Here is a 17,213-nt window from a genome sequence, read left to right as displayed (position 1 = left end):
GGTTCCTTATTTCAACATCTTTACCCTCCTCCTCATAGACAAAATCTGTCCATAAGGCTTCTTCTTCCTGTATCTCCTGGACTTTTGTTTCAATGCCCAATGCACAGTATTTACCAAGGGCCAAAACTCTGGCCTGTTACTGCTCCTGTTTGCAGCCAATTATCATGGCTTCTCTCTCTTGCTCCTGTACTTTCTGGACTATTGATTTTACATCCAATGTTGAGAATTTAATTAGAGCCAAAGATTTGGCTTCTTAGACTTCATTTCTTTGCCTACAACTAGGCATCATTGTCATCCTTAACGACAACCTCTTCATCAACACTCTCCTGGACTAAGTGCTTCAGGTGTGTCACTTCCTCATCAGCCGTCACTTCGGCTAAGCCATCAGGTTTCCTCAGTATACTGAGTGGTGTCACTCCCTCAATATACAATTTGGCCTCTGCGAAGTCTGCACAGGCTATAAAGGGTTGAGGATCTGCATCAATTTCCTCTGTCTCTCCATTGCCCAAAGCCACCATTATTTTCTGATGCAAAGAGGAAGGCACACATTTGTTAGTGTGAATCCAATCTCTCCCAAGTAAAGCATTGTATTTAGCATTACTGCCAATTACGAAGAATGCTGTCATGCAGTCCCTGGTTCCCACACTCAGGTTAATGGGTAGAATTCCTTGAGCCATCTGTTTGTTTCCAGCGAAACCAACAATGGTTGTGCTGGTTGGGATCAATATGGGATTCTTTTTCCGTAGTTTCTTCAAAGAAGATTTCGGTAGTAAGTTCACTGTTGCCCCATTATCTATCAGGACTCGATTCAATTGTATCCTATTGAAGAAAGCCTTGATATACAAAGGCTTGACATGTTGTGTCATAGAATTCGAGGGATACTCAAAAGGATATGAGAGGTTAATGCTCACCTCTTCTTCGCTTTGATATTCAGTTTCCATTGGGGTAGCCATTCCGAAATTATCCGGTACCATACTTACTTGTGAGTTTTCACTAGAGACTGGAATTGGGTCAATTTCTTGATCATCTTGGTTCTCGTCTCCAGCTTGGAACTCATGAGGTAGTATATGCACCATATTCACTGATACTGGAGGAAACAAGCCAAACTGGATGGCTGGCTGTACCTGTTTCCCTTCTTGGCTACCTTGCTCAGTTACCTCAGAAGCATCCTGCATGCTGCATTCTGGCACTTCATTGCTAACAGGTTCCTTCGAATGATTTTCCTCGACTGGTTTTTCAACCAAAAATGTTTGCTCGCCCATGAAGGCTTCGAACATTTCTTCTTCTACCATTTCTTTCTTTTAGCTTATGCCAATTTCTTCTTCTGTCTCGCTACCACTCTCCATCAGAGCTTTCTCCAGTCCTGCTAAGCTAGCCTTCTCTCTGGCTTTTAGTTCAGAATGAACCTCAGCCAACTGTTCTCTGCTGCAACCCACCTTGCTTTGTAGAGTTGGCTTTGGAGTATGGTCTGACTTTGGATTCTTCTTTGTTTCAGTCTGGATCAATGAAGAACTCTCTCCACTTGCTTTCAGGTCTTGCTGGTACTGGGTGTACCTACGCTGAATTTTCCTCCTTTGTGATCTGGAAATTACGGGGACCATATCTGGTTCCTTCGTTTTTGGGTGTTTAAGCAATACCCAATTGTTTGGGGCTACCAAAGGAGGCTTAACCATCCTACCTTGGTTTCCAACATCCCTTTGGGTAGGCACTTTCCTAGGTTTGTTCTGCATCACATACCAATCTGGAACTCCAGGTATCCACGAACTTACTGACCCAGATGTTAAGCTGCCATTTTCTTCCTTTGAAGCCATCTTCGAAGCTGGCTGTGAAGGCAATTGCTTGGCTCTGACCTCAAGTTTCGAACCTGGTTCAGGCCTTCGACGAAGGTGACCAGTTTCTGTCCTGCGTGAGGCTGGTCTAGGGGGCCAATCTCTGGCTTTGATCCCAGAACCTGAACTCTTCTCCAGCCTTCTTTCAGAATGACTGCTCTCCATTCTATAATAGTTAGGTGGCCTGGACTCATATAAGGGCCTCTTGCCTTTAGCATGCATTCTATTAACTGCAGGCTCAACCACTAATGGTTGCTGCCTAACACTAGCCGGAAACGACTTTTTATTATAAGCATTGGTTGGTTTGGGACACCTCTGCACATCCCTGTAATATTGCTTCCCATCAACTAGAAGGCCTTTCAACCTCTTATAACTCAGTTTGCACCTAGGACACATCCTCTGCATTACGGCTGCCTCTAAGGAATCATCATCTAGTGCTTCTTCATCAGAGTCTTCCCTCTGGTGTGAGAAATCTTGTCCAATAGCTGGTAGATTTCTGATGTCCTTCTTTGTAGTTGTCTGATTGGCAATATGCATCTGCACATTGACCTCTTCCAATTCCTGCAGAGATAAATTCTGGAAGTTTGGTACAACAACATTAGCTGCGCTTTCTCTAACCTCTGGAAATGGATTACTGTCAATCCCCATGGCCTTTTCTATTTTGGCTGGGAATTTCAAACTTCCTTTCCAAATCTATTCTTGGATCCTGTCTCGAAAAACAATGCAGTTTTTAGTCGAGTGAGACCAAGAGTTATGCCATTTATAATAGACTTTTACCTTAAGTTCATCTGGAGATGGAAGTTTTACTCATTTTGGTAACTTAAGGAAGTTGGCCGCAAGCAAATGATCAAAAATGTCATCTTCCTTAGTTAAATCGAAAGAGTACTTCCTATGAAGGTCTTTCTTTTTAAACTGTTGATCAATTGTTATATCCTTATGAATTAATGCTTCACAGATTACAGGTTCTTTCCCCACAATCTCTGTTGCATCGATCTCATAATTAGGATCTTTATAGTATGTCTTGTACGATGCATTATTTCGATCCCGTTTCCCCTCTAGTAATGCTTCATACCTAGACACCTTATAGGTTAGTTCCACTAGGTCTCTGAATTCAGTTGAGTCAAACTTCTTTCAAAGCCTGAACTCTAAGTCATTTTGGGCCAATCTTACGAATTCTGGCTCTAGCAGGATAACTCTACATTTATTTCAAGCCCTTTTAAATCTGGCAATAAACTGAGTAGCCTTCTCTTCAGGCCTTTGACTCAATCTTGCCAAGTCTGCCATGGAAACTTCTGGCTCCGATTGGAAGAATTGGGCATGAAATGCCTCTTCCATTTGTTGCCAAGTCTGAATGGAGCCAGGTGTAAGGTTAGTGTACCATACAAATGCTCCCTCAGTTAGAGAGTTTGGGAATAGTCTCAACTTCATGTAGTCATGATTAGTAAATTCACCACATTGAGCAGCAAACTTAGCAATATGCTCTACTGTTGATTGGTTTCCATTCCCATAAAAAAAGATAAAATCTGGTATCCTGAAACCTCTTGGGTATTCATGTACCCTATCAACCCATTCTGGGTATGGTTTTGTGTACACAGGAGTTTGGACCCCCCGAGCCATTAGTCCACACATCTCCCTAACAATATCAGCAATTTGGTCCCTAGGGACCATATTTTGTGCCTGCTGAACCACTACTGGGGGGACAAACACAGGATTTGGTGGACAAACTTGTGCTTATGGTCCTCTTGGTCCATAAGGTGGTACATTTGGGACTGGTTGTCCCTGTGGTGCAAGTTGCTGTTGGGGGTGTGGGTAACACCTTAGAGCCTGTCCTGCGAAGGGACCTGCGAAAGGTGCTGGAACAGGTGTTGTGTCCCTTCCATTTGTGGGAAAACCTTCCAACCCCCCGGGTATAAATTCGAATAAGGGATTATTGTACCCTCTAGTGCCAGGTATGGCTTCGAACGTGGGATTTAGAACCATTCTTATGCCATTTTCTTGTACTGGGCCAGATCCACCAACTTGCATGGCTTCACTGTTAAACATTGAGGCATTTTGGCCTGCTATAGGCCTCGAAATGGGTTCGTACCAAGACTGAGGTGGTGGTCTTTCATAATTCTGATTACTAGTTTGACCATTAGAATGTCCATTAACTTGCATAGGCTGTTTATCTCTAGCTAATCTTTGCTGAGGGACATTTACTTCCTCCATCTGTCTTGCATTTGTTGGTTAGTGGTTATTCATTCGATCCAAAAAAGATGTTGCCCACCTTTCCATTGTGTTCATTAATTGCTGTCCCATGGCATCTACTAGGCCATCCCATGGATTTATTGGCTGAGTAGATGGAACAGTGGATGGTCCAATTCCTTGGTTTCGTCCAATACTATGAACATGTGGTTCTTGCTCCGAAGTGCTGGTCTATTCGACCATAGGTTCTGATAAAAAAGGAGTTTCCACAGGATGTGTTATCACATTATCCCCTGGATTAGGTATTTCTACCTTTCCTTCCACGCCTTCTTCCAAGCTTTCATTTTCTCCTTGTCTCCTACGTCTAGCCATTTTAATTAGTCCCACTGGGTGTGCCAAAAATATATGTTGGCTTTTTGGCTTTTGAAGGTTATTTTTGTAATTGCGAGCGTACCAGCAAGGATCAATCAGTCCCTACAGAATTTTAATTGCCAATCAATTATCAGACGATTGTGTTGTAGTTCTTTCAGCCTCAATGAAGAGGACTTTTACTGGTGGCTTGATTTAGGAGAATTTAAGCACAAGAACAGTTAAATAAAGAGCAATTGAAGTGTTTCATTAGTATGAAAACTTACAATGATCCAAACTCAGCCTCGCAGAGGTTTACATCGACAATCTACTTGAAACTATTCCTATAAATGAAGTGCAGTGCGGAAATTCAAAGTACAGGAATGTAAAGAATAGGAATTTAAAGAATAGGAAATGTAAAAGATTGGAAATGTAAAACTAGAAAGAAAAATATGTAAAGTAAGACTGGTTTGTTGGATCTGAGTCTGGGGGCTTTTTCTGGGGTCTTCTCTGCTATTTATACTCCTCAAAGATGACCATCGAACTGCACTTCAAACCGTCGAACTGTTCCTCCGTGATCGCTAATCATGCTGCCTTATAAGTAGTTCCACTACGCCATCACTTGCAGTTGGGCTTCCCTCCTATATTTGAATTTGAATGTGAGTAACCGTTGAAGCCACGTCACCTTGTATCTCTTTGCTGATCCAATGTTACTCGGACCACGCAATAAACAATATCAACTGCCACGTGTACGATCATGATCGAAGACTTAAACATTCTTCCTGTATAACCTTTATTCTGCCACGTGTTGAATTGTAATTGGCTTTTACAAAATATGTAGCCAACAACCCCAAAAAAAGAAAAAGAAAAAAGATTGGTGAAGCCAATTTTGTGTCACATTTGGAGTAGGTGATTTCTAATCCTGGCCATCCATTTGGGAACCTCTTAGCAAATGAGATTGAAATACTAATTTAAGAATTTTAAAATTTATAAGATTAAATTTAATTCCGTAGAGGATCTTAATTCCTCATCATTCCCATCATTAGCATTAAGAGAGGTCGAGACCATTTTTAATCTAGTGACATTAATGTATTATATAAAAAAAGTTTCCTAATACATTACCTATGTAAGTGGTTGCCTTAATAGTAAATAAGATGCTTGTGCAATGTGTGCATAAACAAGAAAAGTGAGAATAAGAAGAAAATGAGGAGCACTGAACAAGTTATGGTGATTGTTTTTTGTTGATAAATCTTAAGCTATGTTTGAATTATAGATTTGAGTAGAGATTTTGAAAGGAAAAATAAAAAAAGAAAAAAATGGGTGAGATGTGAATAAGCAATTTTTTTTTAAAAAAAAGGTTCAGATATGGCAAATTCATGTTAGAAGTTTTTGAGCTCTTCTTGTATTCAGTTTGAAATTGTCTTCATTGAAGCAAGCTGAGTGTGTAAAAAGTGTAAATTCCCCAAAAGGAGGCTGAAACAAGTAAGGAAACTGAAACCCTAGTGCACTTGCAAATGACTTTCACCTTTAGTTTCCCAATCTGATCCGCCTCTGCATGCCGAGGAGAGAGAGAGAGAGAGATAATTAATGATAAGAGGAATGAAGTCAACCAACAAATTAAAAATAAAGAGAGAGAAACAGAGAAAAATTCAACCACAATACTCCAAATCTCACAACCTTAACAGTAATGGTAAAAATAAGCTCTCTCTCTCTCTCTCTATTTTTTTTCCTTTTATTTTTATCCTTTTCTTTTCTTTTTTATTTATTTCTGTCTTTGCATATTGGATTTTCCAAATGAAAGTAAAATGATATTAGTTATATATATTCACATTCTTTTGCAATGGATAACCAAACAATAAAATGGAATTAACCAAACAAAAGAAAGAATTTGGCTTCTTTAACTTCATTTTATTTTTCCATCTTTTCTCTTCCCTTTTTATTAACTCCACATATCTAAGATCAAATCATAACATTACAAAAAACAATCACAAAGCTGTTAAAACTGCAAAAAATGAAAAGAAAATTCGAAAGATGGTTTTAGATAATCCATTCCAAAATTTGAAATGCGTGAACCACAACCGTGCTCTTTCAATTGGTGGGTCATATCCACTTAAAATATGAAAAATAATACACTGTTGGGATTGAGAAACTAAAGCATCGGTGTGTGTGATTCATAGTTCCAACACTATGACTCAAAATCTCCTTCCTACACTTGGTGAGGTGGGGATGAAAGAGGGACGGATTAGTGAGCAACAAAAGGTATAACCATTCTACCAACCAACAAGGCCTCTCTTCAATCACTCTCATTGCAACCCAACAGCTGTAACAGCTGTAATGGTGGAAAAGTAATGGTGTTTCAGTCTTCGGCCATGGCAGGGATGAAGGTGAAGCTGAGGTGGCACCAAATATGGAGGATGTAGTGGACAAACAAGCTGATGTGGACAAGGCCCAACGGGTTAGCTTAAGTGAAGTGGGAAGTGGTGGAAGTGTGAGCTGGCAGAATGCATCGGTGGTGGCTGAGACTGTGGAAAGCATTAGAAATTCAAATAAAGGCTCCGATAAGATGGTTGTTTCAGAATCGACATCTGCGAAAATGTGTAATGATGATATAGGTGTGAGGCTCGATGGGCAGCTGGATGGGCACGTGATTACATCTGGCTTTATGAAGAGCTTGAGTGTAACGGATAAAAGTTGGCCTGAAGTCCAATTAGAGGTGCGTTTTTCTCAGGCCCACTTGGGAGAATTTGTGCTTGGTCGGCCGATAGGGCCATATTCCAGTCAGGGCACTGGGTTTGGATTAGTGGGTCAGAACTTTAGTCATACAAAGGATCTGGCCCATGAAGGTAGCAGTGGGGCGATAGAAAGGGGATCTACACAACAACTGTTGAAAGCTGCTTCCTCAACTCGTAAGAAGGCACGACACAGGCAGAGAAGTTCGAAGCTGCCAACTTATTCAAGAAGAAGAGGGCAAAGTGAGTCATTAGCAAGATGAAATTCCCAAAAAGAGGTTCTGTTCAGATCGACTTTAGCAGCTCTGTCCAGATCTCTAGCTAACCGATGGAATAGCAGGTCTAGAAGTGATGCTTTGATTTTAAATGAAGCTCAGGCAACCCTGCGTATGGATAAATTACTTGGGGTGGAGTTTGGGCAAGACGAAGCAAGTATTGTTAATCGTATTGTGCAGCTTGAATAGCAGGACAAAGAAAAAGTAGGGGTTCGGATTGGTACATCTGGGTAAACCAATCTGTAGGTGCTTTAAAGTGTGATTAGCTGTTTTAATGAAGATTCTTTCGCGGAATATTAGAGGGTTGGGTCGGCCAGAAAAGAGGGGTAAAATCAAGAAATTAGTAAAGGAAAGAAAAATTGGGATGCTTTTCTTACAAGAATCAAAGAGATCGCTGTTATCAGAATGGGATATTAGATCCATCTGGGGAAGTGCTCGATTTGAATATATGGAGGTTGGATCACAAGGTAGTGCGGGTGGCATAATTTGTGTCTGGGATCCTGAATTTTTTCAACTGAAGGAGTGTTGTGGTAGCAGGAATTTTCTGCTTCTAAAAGGTACTATCTATCATTCCTTTGATTGTGTTTTGATGAATGTATATGCTCCTACTGATGTAAGTAAGAGGGGGAGGTTGTGGGAAATTATTAAACAGCTTAGAAGTAATTTTTCTAGCTCTTGGTGTCTTGGGGGGGGGGATTTCAATGAAATTAGACTGATTAGTGAGTGTATAGGTGTGTCAAGGAGGGATAGGGAAATGAGAGAGTTCAATGCCTTTATTGATACGTGTGAGCTCACAAATATCCCAATGATTGGAAGAAAATTTACATGGTGTAATGCTCAGGAGGGCGCAATATGGAGTAGAATTGATAGGTTTCTGTTGGACCCTGAATGGATTAAAAGCGTCAATATTAAATTGTGGGGGTTACCAAAAATTGTATTTGATCACTGTCCAATTTTGCTAATGGAGGATGATAGGGATTGGGGCCCTAAACCATTCAGATTTTTGAATGCCTGGATTATTCATCCTACATTCTTTAAAGAGGTTAGGGAGGTATGGGAAGATTCACAAATCACTGGCTGGGGTGGTTTTGTAATGCTTAAAAAACTCCAACAGGTTAAACAAGTTTTGAAGAGATAGAATAGTGAAGTGTTTGGTACTATATCTGTGATGCTACAGCGTATTGATGAGAAATTACATGAATTAGATTTGATAACTGAAACCAGAGAGCTATCTAATGTGGAGAAATTGAGTAGAAGGGAAATCAGAGATGAGGTGTGGAAATTAAGTAAGATGCAAGAATGGATTTGGCTTCAAAAATCAAGGCTAAACTGGGCGCACAAAGGGGATAAAAATACTAGATTTTTCCATGTCATGGCAAGCTGTAGGCATAATAGAAATGCCATTGGCTCTTTGAACTTTGATGGAATTGTATATAATGAGCAAGTTCGAGTTAAACTTGAAGTATTTAATTTTTTTCAAAGCTCATTTCACGAAAGGGTGGAGTTCTAGGCCAAAATTGGTGGGTAGTTTTAAATCTATAGGCAGTACAGTAGTTGCGGACTACATTGAGGCAGAATTTTTTGAGGCAAAAATTTGGGTGGTAGTGAGAAGGTGTGATGGGAATAAAGCTCCGGGGCCAGATGAATTTAATATGTTATTTTTTCAAAAATGTTGGAAGGTTGAAAAGAAATAGGTTCTTCAGTTTATGCAAGACTTTCACCGGTATGGTAAATTGGTGGGCGGGATAAACAGTTCTTTCATTACGTTAGTGCCTAGGAGAATCCTATTAGTCTTGGGGATTACCAACCAATAAGTTTAATTGGGTCTGTGTATAAGATTTTTTCTAAGGTTTTGGCTAACTGAATAAAGATGGTGATACCTAGAATAATTAGTGAAGAGCAGTCAGCGTTTGTGGGAGGTAGAAGTATCCTCGATGAGATTTTAATTGCAAATGAAATTGTTGAGTGGTGGAAGAAAACCAAAAGAAGTGGTATTATTCAGAAACTTGATTTCGAAAAGGCCTATGACTCTGTTAATTGGTCATTTTTGCTATCTATGATGAAGAATTTTGGTTTTGGAGCAAAGTGGCTGGTTTGGGTGCAGGAGTGTATATCGAATATTCGAGTCTCAGTTCTGCTGAATGGTTCCCCCACATCGGAGTTTAGTCCATCTCGAGGCCTGAGGCAAGGGGATCCTCTCTCCCCTTTCCTGTTCAATATGGTAGCTGAGGGCCTTAACATCTTGTTGACCAGGGCTAGGGAGTTAAATTTATTCAAGGGTGCTATTCTTGGGGCTAACGAAATCTCAGTATCCCATCTTTAATTTGCTGATGATTCTGTTATCTTTTGTGAGGCAGAATGGGGGGAAGTGGTGAATATTAAGAGGATTCTTCGATGTTTTGAACTAATTTCCGGGCTCTGGATCAATTATCATAAAAGTGTGATTTTTGGAGTTGGAGTACAAGATGACTTGTTGGCTGAAATTGCTGGAAGGCTGAATTGTAAGTGTTAAAAGCTTCCATTTAAGTACCTTGGGATGCCTCTTGGGGCTAATCCAGGGAGATTGAAGACTTGGAAGCCTGTTGTGGATAGAGTTAAAGTTAGGTTGGCTAGTTGGAAAAGAAGGTTCTTATCCCTTGCAGGAAGATTAACTCTTATCAAAGCAGTTTTGTCTAGCCTCCCAGTATATTATCTCTCACTATTTAAGATGCCTGAAGGAGTTGCTAAAGAGTTAGACAAGATTCAAGCCGCTTTTCTATGGGGTGGATCTGTGATTAAGAGCAAGATACACATGGTTAAATGGTCCGAAGTCACTAGAAGTGTTATTAAAGGAGGGTTAGGCATCAAGAGTCTTAGGGATGTTAATGCTTGCTTGCTACTTAAGTGGTGGTGGAGGTTTGGCGGTGATGAGAATTTGTTGTGGAAGAAAGTTTTATGTGGGAAATATAACATCTAAGGCAGCAAGTGGTACCCTAACACAGAAGCCTCTCAGATGCATTCCCGGTTAGGAAGGACATACTCTCTGCGGCAGCTTCCACCCTTTCCCTGCACAGTTTCTTTATTAGCAATACTTTCATATCGGTTGGCAATGGGGATAGAACTCTTTTTTGGAAGGATAGGTGGGCTGGTGGTAGGTGTCTAAAAGATGATTTTCCTCGACTCTATTGTATCTCTCCTGACAAGCTGGAAACAGTTAAGCAAGTGATTGAATTAAGAAGGAGCCTATATGAATGGGAGGGATGCTTTAATAGAATGCTCCGAGATTGGGAAAATGAAGAGGTGGTTTGTTTGGTTAATTTGGTAAATAACACTTGTGAGTTGAGAGCTGATAAGGTTGATGCTTTTTGTTGGGGGGCTGAAAACTCTGGTTGTTTCAGCGTATCATCAGCCTATAGGTGGTATGAGAACAGTCTACAATCTACTGACTATGTTACTATCTCCAAGATGATTTGGCAAAGTGTCTCTACTCCTAGAGAAAAAGCTTTTGTGTGGCTAGCTTGGAGGCAAAGGCTAAAAACGTCCTCTTTCCTTCAGAGGATTGGTGTCATTCCTGCTACTGCTAATACCCAATGTGTGTTTTGCAAAGCTGAAGCAGAGTCGGTCAATCATGTGCTGTTGTGGTGTCCTTTTGTCTAAAGGGTGTGGGCTGATATCTTTCTCTAGTGGGGGTCATAGTGGGTTATGCCGGCAACAGTGGATGGAGTTTTACAGTTCTGGGCTGGGTTTTCGGGTAATAGTTTTGAGAGAAAAGTCTGGAATGTGTTACCTATTGCTTCCTTGTGGTCTATTTGGAAACACAGGAGTGAGGTGCTGCTTTCTGATCTGCAACCAGATTTGTATGGTCTATGTGATCTAATTAAATCCAGGACTGCTATGTGGGTTAGAGCTGCTGACCCGAAGCTGCCTTTCTCTGTCAATGATTTCTTGTTTAACTTACAACAAATTAAGTTTTGTAGAAGAGGGATAGGTTGAAGCTGTGTGCAGCTGCTGGAGTGTTGTTAGCCTAATTTCTTATTTCTTTTCTATTCGGATGATTGGTGTTTTCTGATCTATTTTGAAGTGGTGCATCCCTGCTGCTGCTGGTTGTTTTCCCTAGTTTTGGGTGGTGGTTTGAGGTACTTGTTTTCTACTTAATTTTCTGGTGCCTACTTCTGATCTGCTACTGGTGTTTCTCTGATCTGCTGCCATTTTATGGTGCCTGTTGCTGGTTGTTTTCTACTTGTCGGTGTCTCCTTCTTTTGTTGGTGTCTTCTTCTCCTCTGTTTTGGTTGTTTTTCTTTGGTTTTGGGTGGTGATTTGAGGTTTACTTTGTTTTACTGATTTTGGTTGGTATTTTGTGGTTCCTCTAGTTGGTTTCTCACCGACTGTTGTATTGTTAACAGGTGTTGGGCTAGCTTTTTGATGCCATTTTTGTTTGGTTTCAATTAGCTATGCTGGATGCTTCTTTTGTAATTGTGTTTTAATATTTATATACTTCCTTTGTTTGCTGATTAAAAAAAAGAAGAAAAGAAGATAATAATCAAAAAGCAGGAGCAAGGTGTAAAGAGAACTACCATAGAAGTCAAATCAGCTACTCCATTCCTTCAGATGCTATTTTGCCTAAATCATTGAGAGAGAGAGAGAGAGAGCAACATTAGTGAAGTTGGCAAGTGCCATGAAAAGAACAAGCAATTACTTTTCTAACACAAAAACAGGTGTAATGGTGAGTGGTAAAAGAGAGAAGGCAAATGATTGGCACCAGTGAGTACAAATCACAGTAAAAACAACTTGCTAAAAGGTTCAATTCAATTATTTTACAAACAAGAAGTTTCCATCCTTCCCTGGATAAAACAAATTCTCCAACAAAAAAAGAAAAAAAAAAAAAAAAGTGGGAGGAGTACTGAAGGAAGGGGAAGAAAAACCCTTTCTCGGTCCAAATTTTTTACTTTCAAGGATAAACTGTCCTACAACAGTAGCATGAGTTTGTATAGATTTTGTGGTCCGAAGGTAACAATACGCGCCACAAAGGAGTTGACAGGAAGGAAGAATATTTGTCTCGACTTAACTAATTGATGGTAAAAGGGGTTACTGATTGTTACTGCTGATCTATTCGAAAGAATCTTTTCGTCATGCATGAAATGAAAGTAATTATATGTGAAATAATGTATGGGACAACGACAAGAAAGTAACTTTTATTTTACTTGAATATTCATCAGAATCATGGTCTAGTATTAGATACGGTTAATTAAGTTGTGCCTCTTTCACACCTGAAAGCCAGATAAAAACAAATTCAGTGTTTTGACTAGCGGTACCTTATCAATAATGCCATATTCAACTGCTTCACTTGGACTAAAGTACTTGGCGAGCCTTATGTCTGCTTCAATCTGCTCAGTTGGTTTTCCTATTATGATTTGAGTAGAGTTGAACCTTCAACATAAATAAAAAATAGTTAGCATTTATACGAGCTTCTGTTAGGATGCAAGTCAATTCCTAACTAATGCAGTCAATTAAGCACTAGGGATAGCAACATTTTCAAATATGCAACACCCGCTAACAAGTGTTGTACTAACAGAGTTTTGAGTCTTCATTTTAACTCGTGATGTTTTACTTCGGATAGGGAATAAGAAATAATATGAAACGCCAAAATTCCACAATTTGAAAAGTTCATGATGTAACTCCTATGAAAACCTAGTTCACCACAATCTAAATGTTCAACTGTGAAATCATTATTTAGCTATATCCCTCAACCTTCTCATTCCTCCTAATTTTCCATCACACCAACCAAATGAAGCACAATGGTAATGTATTATACTGATCCATTACCATACTACCAATGTATCTCAATTTTTGAAATTCATCAAAATATCATTTGCACTTTGATCTATAAAATTTTCAATTCTCAATCAAATCATATATATGATGGTTATGTTATCAGCAAATGGGTTAGTGAGCGGTTTTAGCCATAACTTGGCAACCATAATGTTGTGCCTAATACCAATTTGTATCAAGATCAAGAGAAGGCATTCACACTTGCAAATCTAATATGCATTGATTATCAATTGAGCTATTGTTTCTGTAATACACTGAAGCAATCACCCAAATTTATAGTGTTTTTAACAAAACCAAAAATAAATTCATTTCTTTTACATTTCACACAAAAGTAAAATTCCAATGCATCAAATGTTACACATATACAAACATTTATATAGCATATATATATATATATATATATCCATTTTAGGTGGAATTGACTGTCCAACAATGAATATATATATCCATTGCTTCTCTGTAGAGAGAGAGAGAGAGAGATCCCTCAGTGGGCCTGCAGTTCTCCTAATCTGGGCTAATAAGTTGGGCTAAAAAAAGTGATGTTCAACCCAGAGTGGCCCATTTAGTGCTAGGCCCATAGTTTCAAAATTATGAATTATTTGATCATTTGATCTGAAAAATTATCTAATAATTTCACTAAAGTAATGGAATCCTAAAATATATTTTAAAAAATTCATGAATCATCACTTTCTTTTTCTTTTTCGGTGCATTGATGCAACACTTTTTTTCTTTATTAATATTATTACTTTTTTTTTCAGAATAAAGCTTGGTAGCTCGAAAGTTGGAAGGCTCGATTGGCCCGAATTACAAAACGACGTCATTTTGTATTTTTTTTTTTTTTTGGTTTTATATCTGAAACAGGGGAGGGAGAGAGAGTGTGAGAGAAAGCGAGAGAAGAGAGAGCGGGAGGGCGAACAGAGAGAAAGAGAGAGAGAGAGAGAGAGAGAGAGAGAGCTGGCGACGGTCGACGATGGCGACGATGTAGATCTGTAACGATGCAGATCTGTAGATCTGCGTTTGGTTTGTTTTTTTTTTTTATTTTGAACAAAAAACAACCATTTTTTTATGGGATTAAATGTGTGTTTGTTTTTTTTTTTTTTTTGATTTTAAAAATTTGTGTTTGATTATGATGATGTTGTGTATTGTTGTGGTTACAGTCCCGTTTTGGTTATTGTTGATGATGATTTGAATAGTTGTTGTTTTTTGATTTTGGTTGTTGATGATTGGTTGTTGATGATGATGTCTCCCCTGCTACATCTCTCTTCTTCTTCTTCTTCTTATTTCATCTCCATCTCCTATGTTTCAGAACAGGGAAACGAACAAAAAAAAAAAAAAAACCAAAATGACGTCGTTTTAGATTCGAGCCATTTCGAGCCTCCAGATTTTCGATCTACAAAACGGGACTGTTTTTTTCATGTCTTTTTTCTTTTTACCCTTTTTTGAACAATAAATCCATCCATTTATGAGCATGCAGTACAAGCAAAGTGAAGCATCTCTTCATAAGAAATGAAAGCATACTTGCTTCTCTTTGTTTTTTAAGAATTATTGTATTTTAGATTTTACTTTTTCTGATCTTTGACAAGAATCTAATACTAAAGGCACATATTTTGCGTCTCAAACGGACTTCCTCCATGTGAGTTATTCCAGCTCTGATCATGAGGCAAAAGATCTCTATTTGTTTTATTTCTTTTGATCACTAAGATGATTTCCAATTCAGTATTAGATATTTCATTAAATTTGAATTTAATAAAAAAACATCTCATTTTGGTGCTCCAACCTTTTTACCATATTCATATCAAATAGAGGGAAAATTAAATTTTCACCAAATGAAGGGAGCCTTTCATCTTTCATCAAATTTAAATTGTTACTGTTGGGCTGGACATCCGTCCACCATCATGTCCACCCAAAAGCAACTTTAACAGCTTTTTTGTTCATGTCTAGACGACCTCTAGGACATCTGCCTGGACTTTTTCTCGGACAACTGGAGATGTTAAAAAATCTGTTGAAAATTCTAATTTTAGCATTGGAGTGAATAGTATCAAACTAAATTTTTCATCAAATTTTTACTAGGATTTAATGAAATTTTTTATTCAACATTGGAGATGGTCTAAAAGTTAATCATTTAATAAAGGGCTTGATAGAAACTCCCTCTAATCATCATACCCACCACCTCCCACACACACGTGGCGGGTGGTGATTGGAGGAGAAGGGAAAAAAAAGAAAAAAAAAAGAAAAATTAGCCAATAATGTTGAGAGGGGGTCAAAGGTGGTGAAGGGAAAAAGGGGCCTGGAACATTTTTCTTTGATAAATCATTTGGTAATAAAGAAAAATATCATGTATCTCGTAGTGAGATTTATGTCTCATATTGTATGGTAAAATTTAATGATTTAATAAATATATAATATTAAAAGTACATATTTTGTCTTACATATGAGATCTGTGTTACATCATGTAGTAGCGATGGTTTCACCAAGATTAGGGCCCGGCCCATGTCGATCCTCGTGGGTGCCTGGAAAAATTCGAGTCGGGCCGGGGCGGGCCCGGCCCATTGACAATGTGAATATTCACATTGACATGTTAACATTCACATTAATAGGAGTGTAAAATTGGCCCGCGTCCCGTGGCGGCGTGAAACCCGCCCGCGGTCCACGGGCTGCCCGGGGTGGGCTCCGTCCGGCCTGTTGACAATGTGAATATTTACATTGACATGTTAACATTCACATTGATAAGAGTATAAAATTGGCCCGCGGCCCATGGGTGGCCAAAAACCCGCTCGCCGCCCGGGGCGGGCCTGGCCCGGCTCATTGACAATGTGAATATTCACATTGACATGTTGACATTCACATTGATAGGAGTGTAAAATTAGCCCGCGCCTCGTGGCTGCCCGAAACCCACCCACGGCCCATGGGCGGCCCGAGGCGGGCCCGGCTCGGCCTGTTGACAATATTCACATTGACATGTTAACATTCACATTGATAAGAGTATAAAATTGGTCAGCGGCCTAGGGTGGGCCCGGCCCGGCCCGTTGACAATGTGAATATTCACATTGACATGTTAACATTCACATTGACATGTTAACATTCACATTGATAGGAGTGTAAAATTAGCCCGTGACTCATGGTTGCCCGAAACCTGCCCACGGCTCGTGGGCAGCCCGGGGCGGGCCTGGCCATTTTTTTTAATTCTTTTTAATTTTTTCTACCAAAATTTTATTATTTTTCACAAAAAAAGACACTAGGCCTTGGCGCGGGCCGGGCCTTGGACCGAGCCTTGAATGGGCCTTAACCGGGCCAATGGGTTGGGCCGGGCTTCAAAGTGACGGCCCAGGCCCTAGCCTAGGGTCTCAGACTGAGCTCGAGCTTGGGCCCAAACGAGCCTTTCCCGGGCCGAGTCGGGCCGGCCCACGGGCCAAAAAATTAGGCCCAGCCCTAGCCCTAACACAAGGGTATTCGGGCTTTGGATGGGCCGATGGATCGAGCCTCGGGTCGGGCCGGTGGGCCTGGGCCTAGCCTCGAGCTTAGGTCGGGCTTGGGGAGGCCTGGCTATTTTTTTTAATTCTTTTTAATTTTTTCTACCAAAATTTTATTATTTTTCACAAAAAAATACATTGCGCCTCAGGCGGGCTGGGCCTCGGACCGAGCCTTCAATGGGCCTTAAGCCAGCCGATGGACCGGGTCGGGCTTCAAAGTGATGACCTAGGCCCCCAACTTAGGGTCTCGGACATGCTTGGGCCTGGACTGAAACGAGCCTGCCCCGGGCCGTAGACGGGCTTTGGGCAACCCACGAGCTGCGGGCCAATTTTACATTCCTATCAATGTGCATTTTAACATGTCAATGTGAATATTCACATTGTCAACGGGCCGGGCCTACCCCGGGCCGCGGGCAAGCTTCGGGCAGCGGGCAAATTTTACAATCCTATCAATGTTAATGTTAACATGTCAATGTGAATATTCACATTATCACGGGTCGGGCCAAGCCTGCCTCGGGCTGCGGTCGGGCTTAGGGCTACCTACGGGCTGCGGACCAATTTTACACTCTT

General features: G+C 40.2%; 1 long non-coding RNA gene across 1 annotated transcript; it reads right to left on the bottom strand.

The window, feature by feature from the left end:
* Positions 1–4,594: 4,594 nt before the first annotated feature.
* LOC114290427 (uncharacterized) lies at positions 4,595–15,707 on the bottom strand. Its single transcript, XR_014348859.1, has 4 exons — positions 12,657–15,707; positions 11,919–11,964; positions 5,887–5,912; positions 4,595–5,002 (listed from the first exon to the last, which is right to left on the bottom strand). It is a non-coding gene; the product is annotated as an uncharacterized LOC114290427 (long non-coding RNA).
* Positions 15,708–17,213: the final 1,506 nt, after the last annotated feature.

Source organism: Camellia sinensis, chromosome 13 (assembly GCF_055761805.1).
Source record: "Camellia sinensis isolate YWXY chromosome 13, ASM5576180v1, whole genome shotgun sequence".
NCBI classification, from domain to species: domain Eukaryota; kingdom Viridiplantae; phylum Streptophyta; class Magnoliopsida; order Ericales; family Theaceae; genus Camellia; species Camellia sinensis.
Note: the sequence above shows the minus strand (reverse complement) of the source record. Positions and strands in the feature narration are given on the sequence as shown.